Source organism: Platalea leucorodia (assembly GCF_965183815.1).
Source record: "Platalea leucorodia genome assembly, chromosome: 10".
NCBI classification, from domain to species: Eukaryota; Metazoa; Chordata; class Aves; order Pelecaniformes; family Threskiornithidae; genus Platalea; species Platalea leucorodia.
This window is the reverse complement of record NC_138832.1, coordinates 17531722-17545573: the sequence shown is the minus strand read 5'-3', so window position 1 is coordinate 17545573 and position 13852 is coordinate 17531722. Positions and strand designations below refer to the sequence as shown.

Genomic DNA, 13852 nt, shown 5'->3' with positions numbered 1-13852 from the left:
TGAAGGAAGCTGAACTATGTCGAAGTTTAATCAGTGTTGCTAATAGATTATAGCAAGTGATTAATCAACACAGGATCTGTCTGATTTATATCAAAACTTGCGAGATGTTTTCCACCTCTGGGTTTTTGGGATCACAGTTGCCAGTTAGCATGTCCGCTGGTTGGGATGGCAGCTCCCAGTGACTGGTCTCCATTTGGTTTCCTCGGGACCGCTATCCACTTTGTAGACCTGGCTCACGCTCGCGAAGCAGTAGTCTGCAACTCCAGAAACAGCGTGGCCTGCTGCGCTGCTGGATGTTGTGGCTCACCTTGGGAAGCAGAGGGGAGATGGTGCAGGGTACTTGCCTTGTCATGGCTGACACAGGCACTCTGCTCAATGGGAGCTTTTATTTCCTGAAGTTGTCGATCTGGGATATTTTGTGAGCACAAAATCCTCTTTAAAAATCCCAAACAAACAAAAAAATACCCTTAGGACTGAGGCAGAGCCAAATTGCAGAAATAAATTACCCAAAGTTAGACAAGCATAAACATTTTTTAAAATGACACAAATGTTAGGGAAGGGGAAAAAGTGCCTAGTTTTGAAGAAATGAGAATTTGTCTTAAGGGTCTCTGATAATAGACTTCAGCTCAGGCAGGCATGGTCCCAGGCAGCTTCACAGATACCAGGTTTGCTCCCTGCCTCCAGGCTGCCTCTCTTGCTGTTCTGAATGTGGTTGGGGACTTCTCTCTTCTTCCTCCCCTACAATATTCAGTTTCTTGCTTTGTTTGGTAACTAGGGGAGGGCTTCTTTTCTAGCTCACCATAGTTGCTGCAAGCAGACATTTGCTGAAGGCTGGCTACAAGCACCCTTCTCACCTTTGGGATGGCTGAACCCTACCCAGCTGTGTGTAGTCCCTTCATGGAGGAGGTCATCCCAGGTTGGAGCAGGTTGACAATCGCTGGCTTGATTCTGTTCTCTTCTGCTCAGCTGCCCAACAGTCGGATGGTGTCCTTTCTGGCATGCATTGCCCCTTGTGCAATGAAGGGGTCATTTAATGCAAATGGTATAGACAACGTGTTGGGTGTGGAAGAAGGATGTAAGCTCTGCTTTTTCATGCCACGGTATTCCCAAGGGCACCACTATGATTTTTAACTTCTCTTCATAAGTTCCTTTTTTGTTTAGCTTACTCCACCTGCTACTGATTGCTGTAGTTCTGTCTTTAACCACATGCTCTCTGACTTTGCCCTGCAGGTTAATTTCCCCGGCAGGTTTGGCTGAAGTTATTAAAAAATAGTACAAATAGCTATCATCATCACAGTCTGCTAGGACATATCTGAACCTTGGCTCAGGTCTGACCTGAAGGTAAGAACAGGAGGCTGCAGAGCTAAGGATGCTTAGGAGCAGATAGATTTAACTTCAGAGTGGCTTTCCAACTAAGATAAGGAGAAGAAAGGAGAATGCTTAAGACTGCTGGACAAGGCTGCCATTAGGTGATAAGATGCAAAAGGCAACAACTGCTATTGTGTTTGTGCTATCTAATGATCTGTACTCAAAATGGCACAGAGAAAAGGGGAAGCTCAATTTATTCATCCAAGATAAGACAATCCAGCTGATTGACACTGGCTGCCACCCTAAGCACTGCACCTTGGATGTGGCTGAAAATGAGGTACGCTGAAGGACTCCAATTAGTGTAAAGCGGGAAGGTATGGCTGGAAAAGGCAGAGGGGACAAGACCTGAAAACAAGGTGTGTCTTTCCAGCTAGAACAGTTAAGAGAAGAAAACAGGCGATTCCCATGTGGGAGAGGTGAGGGTCAGTGACACACGTGGCATTTTATGTATGGAGGTGCGATTTCACACCATTCCATGCTAGATTTGACCTAAGCTTTTTTTCTTTATTCTTAATACAATATTTTTAATTGGCCTACTTGGCTTTAATTAAACTATAGCACTTTTATGGCCATATATAGACCACTGATGTGGATAGAAATGTTCCACTGAAAACAATACCTGTTCCTGAGGTGGTTTGCTGTGTATAGGGTTGGCCATGCCCCCAGGGCATATTGGCAATCCGGATCATACAGAGTCAAATATGGGCAGGTGTTGAAATGTGTGAGAAGCAGAGCAGTGATTTGGCCTGGCAGCTGATGCGCTGGCCTGGGAGCAAGGAAACCCTACTCTGCTTTTCAGCAGTGCAGTGCTAGGACTCATGAATTCATTACCCTTTGCATCCTTTTCCCTCTCTCTGTTGGTTTTGTCTGTTCACACAGCAAGTGAGTGTCTGTCCATTGGTGCACAAAAGAGCCTTGACCTTCACTGCTATCACTGCATGATCCCACTGGCATAAATAATCCATACAGTTTTTAACAGCCCTACCTACAGCAGTCAGCAGAGACAGGCAGTTTTTTAAAGCCCAAAGCATGCTGAGATACCTTCCCTTAGATGGGAAGCTTTCCAGAGCAAGAAGTTGATGTGCTATTGGAGTATGTTGCCCTTAAGTAATAGCAGTGGATCCACATGAATAATTTCAGAACCATAATAGGACAGTTGAGCTCTGGATCCAAACCCAAGATGTGCAGCTCAGTGTCAGTGTCCATTTAGTGCTGCTTTGAACTGGACCCCAGGGTCATTACTTGTCGTTCTGTCATCAAATCTCCATAAAAATGCTATGCATAGTATTAATTTTAATAGCAAACCTATATCACCATTGTTTAACCTCAGTGACTTTCCACAGAGGACTGTTGAAAGGGGGCTGCTAATTTGCTTCATGATTAAAATCAAGGCTAGTAAGAGTGTGAGTCTGTGTATGCACGCACGCACACACACACATATGTATATACACATTTGTATATTAACCCAAGGCAGCAATCTCATGGGTGAAGACATTCAGAGAATAAAACCCATTGCACTTACGCATCTCAGCTGGCACAGTAGTCAATCTGGGAGATCAGCCCCTCTTGCCTAATACTTTCCAGGGGCATCTTTGGTTATTTTTGCTGTAATCACAGGGAAGGGAAAGGAAAGCAGTGGCAATTCCATTTTACTCTTTAGTTTTAACAAAGGGTCAAGGGCCATTTTCAGGTTGCCTGCAGCTTCAGTGGCTTCAGGAGTTTGTGCTGCAAACGCTAGGCCTGTTTTTTAGCAGCTGGAGATGTAAACACACAGCAATCGAGCACTTAATTTAACTTTGTGGGGCTGCATAACTTTCAGATTCTGAGGCAAATTGGCTGCTATTAAAGGGAAACACTGATGTTTAAATATACATTCATTCCAGCAACAGGCTGGAGGAACTTTTTAATATTTATGGTGCAATAATTGATCTTTTACCACTGTCAAAAGCTGTTAAAGACTTATCAGCTTGCTATTTCAGCACCATATGCTCTACGCAAGTTCCTCACCATGTGTCTTTCCTGCACTTTAGGGAAAGAACATTTGTTAGAATATCAAAACAGAGAATCACTTCTTCAAATGATGGCGCCTGTGTAGATGTGTGGGACTTTATCGTAAGTCCTCATTTGTATCCAGACTTCTTCAGTATGGAGAGATCTAGAGGATGTACAGTTGGGTCTTTGTGTAGTGAAGCGTGGTAATAGTATTTTGTCAGAAAAAATTGTATTTGAATTTGCTTTAATGTTGGCCACAATAACTTAATGCAGTGCTGTTGTGAAGGTCCTGAACTGCAGCCTTGGAGTAAAGCAAATGTTCTTTGCACTGGCACATTCATCTCATTTAGCTTTTATTGTCACTGCTTAAGTCCCAATCTTGCATCTTGTTCCCACTCTTTCTGGAGTCTTACCTCCCTCTTGCCCATGTATAAAGTGTAGTGTGATGGTGGGAGGTCCCCGGGGGCCCATGAGGCAGTGAGAATCAAGGTCTTCATAGACCACTGAATACACCTGAAATAAACCCTTTACTGCTTGCCTGAGTTGCTGCATGCAGATTGACACCCAGAGTGAGGGATAAATTATGAAATGTTATGTGCCAGGTGAAGTCTTCAGCTGTTTGCTCTTCTGTAGAGCTCAGGTGTTAGGGCTCAGCTCGGCCAGTTAGAGGTCTCCTCTGGTGAGGAGAATTTAAGTGGGGCCAAGTCAGTGTAAGTAGTCCCTGTGGTATCTCACCTCCACAAGGCCAGTGGGGAGGGGGTTTGTACTCTGCAGGTCTCAGCCTGGGAATATATGGAGCATGTAGGTGTCTGCATTGCATTTTTGCCTTCTAGTGGAGTGTGGAAGAATCTCGGAGAGCTTCCCTGTCACCGGAGCGTGTTTCATCACAATCTCTCTCTGCCAGCCTCACCCTCATTTTCTACATCAGAAATGCTTAATTAAAAGAATTGAGAAACAAGTGAGAAAGAAGAAATAGTAGGGTGAGAAGAAGAGTTAATTAAATTGGATTTCTGCTTATTTTATTGTATACCAAATTTCTAGAGAAAGAGGGATGGAATGAGTTTCTGTAGTTCATTTAGATCCTGCTTAAAGGGTCAGCCATACAGTAGCCAGTGAAGAGAGGAAGAAGCTGAGCCTTTGATGAGTCTTGTAGGTGGTCATAAGATAATCATGGTCTTTCTAAAGACCCTGAAGTATTGAAGAATTACAGGCCTCCTTCAGTGGTGGCCCTGTGCCATACCCGCACCTGAGAGTTTGGGCTGTGTCCGTTTTTTGAGGGTATACAATTTTGCAGTCCAAGCTTGCGGAGTCTGGAGCAGAAGAAAAATGTGCATGGATTTCAGAGCACCCTCAGCTTCTTGCAGGATTCAGGCCAAGACATGGTTGGTTGGTTGGTTGGTTGGGGCTCTTCATAGACTAAGGCCAGGTGGACCTATTACAGATGGCTAATTGGATTCCTCCCTCAAGAAAACTGGGAGGTGTGAGGCACTCAGCTCCTGTTGCTTTTTATCTTTGTGACTTGGGCCCCTTCCTCTTTCAAGCTCCTGTGAAAAATCCCAGCCATAACATCTTAGGAGGAGGTTACTGTGGCAACCTGAACTTGTGCTTTCTTGGCTGTGCAGCAGGTATTGTTGTGCCTTATTATGAGACAATTTTTGAAGATTGTGGAGCTTTTACAAATTTGCGTGTTCTCCACAGGGAAGGAGAAAAGTTCTGACAGGTAGTAGTGCCTGCCCTGGCAGCTCCATCGAATTCAGAGCTCCTCTTTAGGTGCAGTTACAGCCCTCCCTCATTTCGCTGATTTTTCATGAGGTTTTCTTCCTCTCCCTAGCCTCCCAGTGACCTGTTCTCTCAGAGAGCATCTAAGAGCGTTTATAGACCTCCTGTAACTCAGCAGTGCCTTTGAAGACTAGGATGTTAAACTGTGATCTTTTTCCCCTGCTGTTTTTCCTCTTAGCCTTCCTCTCTGATTTTAGCCATGTTCTCTGGATGCTGGTTTCCTCTTCTGCACAGCTGGCTGCCAGAGAGATGTTTGGAAGCAGCCTGGAAGTAGAAGTTACTTAGGATAAGCTTCCTGACAACACTGTGCTGACTGGTTTTTCAAAGTCATGTTTTGCTGTGAGGACTGTTTTGAACTAAATTAAATTATCTGAGTGTGAAACAATCTTGATGGATAGCCCAAGGCTGGGAGTGATGGGAGAGGTAACATCTTCCAAAACTGCTATGTGCGTGTTTTTATATTCACCTGTAGTTTGACGAGGTTTGTTTACATGCAGTAAAACACGATGAGGCAAAAGCTCTGAGAAAAGGAGCAAACTGAAAGGTCCCAATGCACCAGTGTTTGTGGACTGCTTTCTAACAGAGACTGGCAAGGCCAAAAAAAGTAGAGAAATTTGGGAGAAGTTACCATGGCAGCTTTACTTCATGTTAGTTGAGGTAACACCTGACATGAAGACTGATAGGCTTAAAACCGCAGCATCTGTGTGCCTGGCGTAGTGATGTGGTGCTGTAAGCACAGGGCTGGGAGCCAGGACACCTGGGTTCGGTATCCAGCTTCCCTGCTGCAACCCTAAGGATGTTACTCACCCTTATGCTGTTTTTTCTCCTCGTGGTTCTTGTCTGCTTCATCTGCTGAGATTGTTGCCTTTCCTCCGCAGATGCTGTCCCCTGTATTTGAACAGCACCTGACACAATGGGGCTTTGCTTCTTATTGAAAGATTTCTTGGGTTCAGTAATGGTATCTGATGCTGAAGAAATGGCACCCTTGAGCCATTTTGATTTGGGGATGAGTCAAGCTCTGTAATATTCCAAAGGGTCACAGCAAAGCAGTTGGTCCCATCCCTGTTTCCAGTGGAAGGAGTTTGGGAATGTAGGCTGTAGTCAGGCACCACGTTCTGGATCTGATGGGCTGCTTTGGACAAATGCATAGGTGTTAAGATCTGTTACAGGCACTTGATGGGGAAGATGATTCAAGGCCATGGCATGATTCTGGAAGAGAGCCAAGTCCACCTCTGAGCAGCCAGTGAACCTGTGGTGCTTGGCAGGTTCAGGTCTGAGTCCTTGCCATGATGGACTTCAGGTTGGGTGTCCAACACTTCAAACAAGCATCTTGGATGCTGATCTGTTTTCTGTTTCTCATAGCAAAAGGCAGAAACACGGAACAACTGCTGCACAGGTACATGGGGTGATAGTGGAAATGTTTCTCACTTCTGGTTCACAGCTATCATTCTTTCCCACCAGTCTTTAAAGTGATGTTTCTCTTTTCTCTTTCAGAGAACAGAGATTGAAGACAAAAAGGACTTGGAAAAACAGATAAGTGATCAGCACAGATAGTCCACTGATGCTTTTATCACATGGTACGGACTCAGTCTCAGACTTAGTTGTGTATAATGTGACTTGAGATCCTAAAGACAAAGCCAGTGCTCCCTTGATCTTGCATTCCTTATGCAGCTCCGATACCTTTTAACGTCACAGGGAGATCTGGAAATCTGTCAAAAATGCAGGATTGAGCCTTATGTCACCGCAAGTCCTTTCTGCTAATAATTTAAAATGTCAGGCAGCTGCATGTTTATGTCGGTAATGTATCAATGTATGTTTCAATAACACAGTAAAATATTTCTCAGCAGTGTGTAGCGAGGGGGGACTTTAGTTCTTTGTGTCCTTTAACTAGCTTTGTTTCATGTTTTTTACTTTATTTGAGGATTTTTTTTTCCCCAGGAATGGAGAAAGTGTTGACAAACCTGTGAAAGTGCGTTGAAATTAAGAGGTGCTACACAACAGTCAGAGATCACTAACTTAATTCGTTACTAATTAGGTTGCATCTCAGTACCACTTAATTGATTCAATGCCTCATTCATGAGGCAGAACAGGAGAAGGTTTCTCCACTGAAGGCCCCATAGCAGGCACTGCAGACAAGCCCTTGGGAGGCACTAAGTAAACTCAGCTCCTATGGAAATCATCAAGACACTTCTTTACATCCCAGATGGTCGCTGATATTTGGAATAGCTGACTGAAAGCAGTGATGGCTGATTCAAGAACACACCACCACAAAGCAAAGCAGAAGCCATACACATTCGGCCCATGCATTGCTAAGGAAAGAAAAAGGTTCATGACACTGTCTTAAGTAAATCATTGTCCTAGATTATAAGCTTGAGAGCATGAATCGTCTTTAACCTGTGTTTTCTGTGTTCTTTATCAGATGCCAAGATGGATGTAGTGAACAAATTTTTGTGTAGGGTTGGCTGACTTCTTATCTGAATGACATTAGGCAATAGAGATCTGGATAGGACAGGAATAAGAATAGGTGGGTTTTTTCCCCCCCAATATTTTATCTTCTGTTATTAAGTAAAGTTTGTGGTGCCTTCCTTTTTTCTTTGTGTGCCTTAGTATGACTCTGTCTCCTATATATGTTTGCTCTTGCCAAACTTGGAGGAACTTACTATCTTTTTGAATGTCTCACTTTTTGCTAAATTTAAATTAAACTGGTCAACAAGTTCAGTAATTCCTGGGTGTGTGTGGACAGAGGGCACAAACAGTGTCTGCCTCTTCTTAGGAGATGAGACTAATAAAAAAATTCATATTTTGTTTCCTGCTTTCAATTAATAATGTTGCTCATAAAAGAAAATCTGCTTTCTTAGAAGTATTGTTTTAGAATTTGGAACACAGTAGCAAGTCTGACTCCTCAAGGCAATTGCTTCCTTCTTACAACTTCTTAAATATATGTTCCTAGGATGGTACTAAAATGAAGTAGAGAATTCACTTTAGACAAGGTATTAGATGATGTGCATAACATAATTACTATGGAAATTGCTGTAACCAGTACAGCTAAGTATAAAGTTTGTTTCTTGCCTTTGGTAATTTACAATTCTTTTTTCCACGAGATTTTATGATCCTGAATTAGAAGAATTAGATTCAGTTGCAAAAAAAAAAAAATCCAAAAAGAAAATAACTGTTTGCAGTTCTTTTAAAAAAAGGCAATAGAAAAATGATACCACAGTGTTCCACCTTTTTTTTTCCCTCAATGAGCTCTGGTACATTTGCGCAGTCCTGTAATATTTTTCAAAACTGCTGGTCCTGCAAACTCAGCCTGAGGTTTTAAAAGATGAAGGTTCTGTGCTCCTGTGCCCAGAGCATCATACATAATCAGGAAAAACTAGTGGAACTGGAAAGAAGTGGAATTTTGGCTCTGTCTCATGCTTCTAGCACTGAAAACTTGTCTTTTGTTTTATATTTTTTCCTCAGAGCCATACTTTTTCTTCTGGACCAAATTCTATCAATTTGTTTATTTGGAAAATATGACCAAGGCTTGGTGCTAGAAACACACCGAGTCCTGGCTATAGTTGTGGAATGAATCTCAAGAATGTCGGGAAGCAAGCTTTTTCCTCACTCTTTTTTCCAGAGTACTATAGTACGTCTGGTTTCATTCAAAGTCTCTGAAGCCCATGGGAATGTCACTGATGTGGTGGGGTGTGAAACCGGCACTTCTGTTGTATCAGTAACTCTGTACAATGAACAGATTTGAGGTTTACATCAGTATTACATTTCTACCAACCGACAAATCCAGTGCATTAATTTTCATCCGTTCGACACATAGCCAAAGGCTTTCTTGGAACTGATGGTGAATTTATTAAGACTGGTAGCTGGCCTTTGTTTTTACATCTGTATTCTCATTCCTAAAAATATTGGCTTTGTCTGTCGATTGCAGGAGGTGTTGACTTTGAGGTTTGGGAACTGATAAAATCTGTTGTACAGGAGAGAATGATATTCCTATCACTGCCTTTGGGGATAATTTGAGCTAAAAGCTGTCTGGTTTCTGTTGGAGGGCAGCAATCAGATCTATGGTATTTATTTTTGCTCACTGCATCTTTCAGATATCCTAGTAAAACTCTTCTCTGTTTAGACATCTGGCTTTGTCTCATTAACTTGATGAGCCTCGATGCTCCATTCATCCGTTTCTCCCCTAAAGAGCTCTGTGTCTCATTTTCCTGCTGCCTCCTTTTCATAGGATGCATGCTTATCTACAAATTTCTACTCCTTCCTAGCTTAAATCTCACCTGAAATTCATTTAAGACTGCCCACGGTAAGCAAAGTAATAACACTCTCTGTGTTAGCGCCTCAGCTGGCAGATTTAATCATGGGCTTAAATTTTTTGGAGCCCTGAGTCAGGTTTGACTCTGGAAAGGTAAAACTGCTGCGCTGAGATGCTTTCTCTTACAGGTAGGCAACATCAAGGGCTTGCATAAAAGAGCTGTTAAATTCCTAGGGATTTTAGATCACTTGTGTCTTTGGTCTGATGGGTTTGAAATCTACGGCAATTAGAAGAAATTCCTTTATTTCCCAAAATTAAAGCTGAATTTTCCCATGTACCATCCCATAAGGGCAAGATTTTACTGTGAAGATTGCAGGAATCTCTCTCTCTCACACGCATATTGAGGCAGGTCTCTTTCTCTTATAAGACTTGATAACAAGGACCATTATTATCCTTGCAGCCTTCAATGCATTCTGCACTTTCTTAGTTGGCTCAATGTCCACTTCTCTAATCCTTTAAAATTCTTCAAGGACAGACTGGGGAAGAATGGATAAGCATCTATTATTGTTGTGGTACTTTATTGTTCTGCATGAAATGAAGCCTTGCTACCTTCAAAGACCTATTCCCTTTCCTTTCCTGGGCAGTGGCTCAAAATATTTTAAGAGGGACATTTTTCTGTTTAACTACATCTGTTCTGTGCTGGTAGCACACAGCTGGGAGGCAGCAGCAGGAGTTCAGTAGTCTTCTCTGCCTTCAGTTTCCTTCTTTTTTTTGTTTTGGGTTGGATCCCGAACAGATGAGGTCTGAACAGGATGGAAATGTTCCTGTGTGGGAGAGTCAGGAATGGGAGAGAGGGAATGGGAGAGACGCTAAAAGATGCTGTGGGGAGCGCACACCTGGGCTGTCCCAAGCTGAGAAGCTCCAGGTGATGGTGGCTGAGCTAAGGCTACCTAGGTGGAGTATAGGCACGGGCAGAGACATGCCATCTACCCGTCCTCCTGTGGCCTCTCACGGCTCTGAGGCTTCAGTGGCTTTGCCCCAGTGACAGCGAATGGGGAGCTCTGTACTGGAGAGTTTGGTGAGCTCCTGGATGTCTTTTGGGCTGGGCCTGAGAAACCCATTCAGCACCCACTCAGCAAGTCCTGTCTGCTGATCTCTCCCCTTCCCTCCGGGCCAGCAGCAGGCTTTTCAGCACACTCTCTGCAGCGTTCCTGTTAAGACCTTGAGGGAGGCAATGGGGCACAGGGGATTTTGGAGCAGGAGCAGGTCTTGCTCCCTGACTAGGGCTGGTGGTGCAGCAGAAGCTCAGGAGCTGAGCTAGCAGCTCTGCCCAAGGACCTGAAATCTAGGTCTATACAAGTCCTTGGGAAGTGTTGATCCAAGACCAGCTCTACCATTATGAATGGACTGGTAGTTGAGAAGTGTAGTACCAAGCCACTCATTGTGTCTTGAACTCCTGTTGCCCACGGCTTTGACCCTTCTATACCATCACCACCTTCAGAGAAGTTACTCAGACAATGAAGTCCCATAACTTTGCATAGGAATATCTCTTACTCTAGAGTTGAGCATTTGTTCTTTTGTTCACCTCAGGATAGATGCTAGACATAATGGCTGGTACTCCAAGATCTATCTGTGGTCTCCACAAGACATGCTGTTTTAATGGAGCCCTTTGTGCCAAGTCAAACCTGGAAGGCTCCTCCTTTTTGATTTTTACTGATGTTAAGTAATGCCCAAGGGGGATTCAAATCGCATCAAGCAAAGCTCTGGGCTGAATTCTTCCGATGGTCCATCACTGCTAACTGATAAATCTATTACACAAGCAGGAAAGCCATGTGGGACAGAGGATGTTCAACATAAATTGTGTAGATAATCCATAAACACTGTCCTGCTGGGAAACGGAACAGAAAACACTGCTGTTTTGGCAATGAAAGATCTGAGGATAACACACCAAATCCTGTAATTAAATGACTTTTAGTGCTCCTAAATGTTATGTTTCATCTAGACTTCCTAAATAGAATTAATTAGAAGCTAATTAAAAGAGCCTCCTGCTTTCTTTCAAAGTATCTTTCTGGTATTGACTATAGTGAGTTTATCTATTCACAGAGCACCGTGAATCACTCCCCTGTTTAAGAAAAAATTGATTGCTGTTCTAATACTTATTGAACACCTGTAACAGATGTTTAAATCTCTACAAGCTTGAGATAATTAAAATAATAAATCTATACTCATTTGACAAGAGCGTTAGCAGGAATCAAAGATATAAATAATCTAGTGGAGCTGTGAGACATTATTCTGCCAAGTGTTATGATGATGTTCTTATGGAAATTTCAAGCCTGATTCTACAGTCCTTATTTAGGCAATGTTGTTGTCATGAACAAGGCAGTGCTCAGTAAAGATGCCAGGATCAGGGCGCAGGACTGCGTAACAGCAAGGACCTCAGGAGCCTGCCCTTCCACCATAGGCTCGTGGCTCAGCACTTAGCTGTCCTTGCCTGTATCTTCTAGGAGAACTGGACACGGATCTCTCTTGTCCTTTTCTTAGCCTATGTTTTGCTTCGGTGAATTAATTATTTGTAGTAGTACGTGGGCACCTGCATGTGCACTTTGTAGTGCTTGGCTGCCAATGTGTGCCTCACAGGCTGGGAAACGTCACCTTATACCTAGCCTAGGGGCAAAGATGTGGTGAGAGGAGGCTCAGCTTCCATCTCCCTTCCTTTGCAGCAAGAAACCTGCACCTCCTGCTTCATCAGAAGGAGCCTCTGTGGTCTCCATCCCTCCAGGAGGGAGCTGGCACAGCCCCAAGCTGGGGTGCTGTGCAGAAGAATTCAGGGGTCACTGGGCCCGAGAACGAGGTTGCGTTCCTAAAGCCTGATAATCAGAGCACTCCTAGGACAGGGCCATGGCATGTCCCTGACCCAAGGCTTTTGTATCATTGACTATTTCGTGTCCAATATCTGAATGGTTCTTGAAACAGGGACTGAAAAACCATCTCTTGCTTCTTCCAGATGAGTACCTGAAGGAGGCGCCAAACCAAGGGACACTACCAAGATGCTGAAACTTCTTGACCATGGTAAGGATGTACCTGTGTCATAGAATCATAGAATCGTTTAGGTTGGAAAAGAGCCTTAAAATCATCAAGTCCAACCACGGTATCCAGCGTTCTGGGAATCTCTCTTTCAGCTTCTGAAAGGAGCTGGGTGCCAAGATCAGCAAATAAGTACCCGTAGGTTAACGTTGTTGAATAAATCATGAGGTGTAACCCTGACATGGCCTTGCTTTCTTGGCTGGCTATTGGGGTGGTAGCACTGGAGTTGCGAATGTCATGCTTTTCTTCCCAGTGCCAGAACCAGAGGGATACTGACTGCTTTCATTACACCAACAAAGTTAGCGAGTTAGCTCTCTGGGTACTGAGAATGAAAGCACAGGCAAGACAGAACATTGCACAAGCAGGAAGGCAACGTCTACCACCTCTGTGTACATGGAGAGAAGTTCCCATGGTGGCTTCTCTACCTAGGGGCTTGAAAGGAGTTGGCTTCAATAATTTTGTGTGAAGCCCATGAAAGCACCAGAGTGATCTAAGTCATTCTCCCATCCACCCTGACCAATGAGCACGTCTAACAGCTGACAAAGGCCAGGAGAAACAGACATCCATGGGGAAGCTGAAAAAATGAAGTGTGATGCTCATCCAAGAGGAACCTCTAACACTGTAATGCTGTCTTTTATAAAACAGCTATGGGACTAGAGGTCTTGATTCACAGAGTGATACTTGTATGACAATAATTAGACAAGGAAACAAAAAAAAATTTTTTTAAGAAAAATCAGTGTTTGCTTTCATGTCACCACAGTGGTAGCCTTGTGATTAGTTGTGACGTTCTCCTGTTTGCAGACTAATGAGTATGTTAAACTGTGTCTCATATATAATTTCTGGCACCATGTCAGCTTCTTAAGATCACTTGAAAGGGAGATCAGTGGGAAGAATGCCACAGCAGAGCTTGGAAAATAACTTTGCAAGTCTCTCTCTTGTTTTTCCTCTCTTCCAGCCTTCACACACTCCTGCGAGAATCCTGGCTGGCAAAGGAGAGACAGCGCTGTGAAGCTCGAGGCCATGCCAGCCACGTGCCTTACGAGTGGGTCGCACTTCGTGGTGCGAGGTGCTCGCCTCAGTGCTGCAGTTGCACACATCCTTGTTTGGGCCTGCGACGTCCCCGGCAGCGTCTCTGTTGTCCTATGGCTCTTCTCTTTGCTGTGATATTTGTGCTTTCAGGTGCTCTATTTGCACTGCAGCTTGGGGTTGTGGTTTTTTTTTCCTTCCCCTATAGCTATGTTAGCAAAAGAAATCTACCAGCACTTCATTCATCATGTTTTTTTTTCTTCCATGGCAAATATATATAAATAAATAAATCTTTGTCAAGGGAACTCTAATGGCGTGCTCCTATGTGGATAATTATTACTTCCCTGTCAGCAA

General features: G+C 43.6%; 1 long non-coding RNA gene across 1 annotated transcript in view; it reads left to right on the top strand.

Moving 5' to 3' along the window:
• The window catches only part of LOC309595780, a 55936-nt gene extending 42287 nt beyond the window's left edge, over positions 1 to 13649 (top strand). The window contains exons 5-7 of the long non-coding RNA XR_014229317.1: positions 6634 to 6716; positions 12393 to 12457; positions 13428 to 13649. This is a non-coding gene — a long non-coding RNA (uncharacterized lncRNA). The remainder of the gene's footprint in view (positions 1 to 6633; positions 6717 to 12392; positions 12458 to 13427) is intronic.
• The last annotated feature ends 203 nt before the right edge of the window (positions 13650 to 13852 follow it).